Below are 1,296 nucleotides of genomic sequence, written 5' to 3' on the forward strand. Positions count from 1 at the left end.
AAAAACTCCCTCATTGGTAAGCAATTCCCCCCCCACATCCCCCAACCACACCCCCAACTCCAAATATATGTGATCACTCTGGGTCAGAGTCACTAAACAACATCAACAATCATGGTCTTGCATTACAGCAGCTTGCCAGTCACCACAGACAATTTCAGCAGAACTCCCAGACTAAGATAGACAGGCAGGAATGGCCATGCATTTCTGAAACAGCAGGCTCTTGAAAACTCTATGAATAGCAGTAGAATATTATCCAATGGTAAGCCCTTTGGGTCAGAAGGTACTTAAATTACAACTGGGCACACTTTGACTGCAGCAACGGACTTGACCATGACAGAGATTATAAGGATGGTGCAGGATTGGGCAGTTTCTTTTATCTTTTGTTCATAGAGTCACTATAACTTGAGATCAGCTTGACAGCACATAACAACAACTACAACACCATAGTCTTGAGTGAAATAACTGAAAAACCCAAACCTAGTACTGTCAAGTTGAATCCTATCCACATCAACCCTATAAGGCAGAGTAGAACTGTCCCTCACAGAAGTAGCATATTTATCCCTTGGAGCAGCTAGCGGGGTTCCAATCTCCAACCTTTCGATTAGCACACAAATGTTTTAACCACAGTGCCATTAGGGTTTTTTGAGAGAAATATGTCAACCACAAAAAAGATAATTATTGTATTATCTTACTTATATGAAATAGCTGTAACAGGCAAACATATAGAGTTTCTGCTACCAGAGTCAGGTGACAGAGGAAGTGGTAAAAAGGACTCACTGCTTAAGGGACACTGAGCTTCTATTAATGGTAATGGAACAACTGGGAAATTGTCTTCTCAATTCATGTTAAATACACAAGCTTATTTAAAATGATGGTACTGTATGTGTTTAAAACACTGAAATGGTGTCTTCTTTTATGTATATATTTACTTCAATGGTAATGTTTTATATAGAGATACATAATCGATGCCTTTGAATTGTGGTGCTGGAGAAGAATCTTGAACATACCATGGACTGACAAGAAAACAAATAGGTCTGTCTTGGAGAGGGTAAAAGCAAGTTTCTCCTTGGAGGCTAGGATTTTGAAGCTCCTTTTCACATACGTTGGGCACTTGTCCAGGAGAGACCAGTCATTGTAGAAGGAAATCATGCTAGGAAGGGTTGAGGGACAGCACAGGAGAGGAAGACCCCAGAGGATATGGATTGACATAGTGACTGGGGCAGTGGGGTGGGGGTTGGTGTGTAGGCATCAGTGAGACTGGCTTAGGACAGGGAAGGGTTCAGAGCTGCTATACTT

The sequence above is a fragment of the Elephantulus edwardii genome, unplaced genomic scaffold (genome assembly GCF_000299155.1).
Source record: "Elephantulus edwardii isolate Elephantulus edwardi_28Jun2011 unplaced genomic scaffold, EleEdw1.0 scaffold00033, whole genome shotgun sequence".
Classification (NCBI taxonomy): Eukaryota; Metazoa; Chordata; class Mammalia; order Macroscelidea; family Macroscelididae; genus Elephantulus; species Elephantulus edwardii.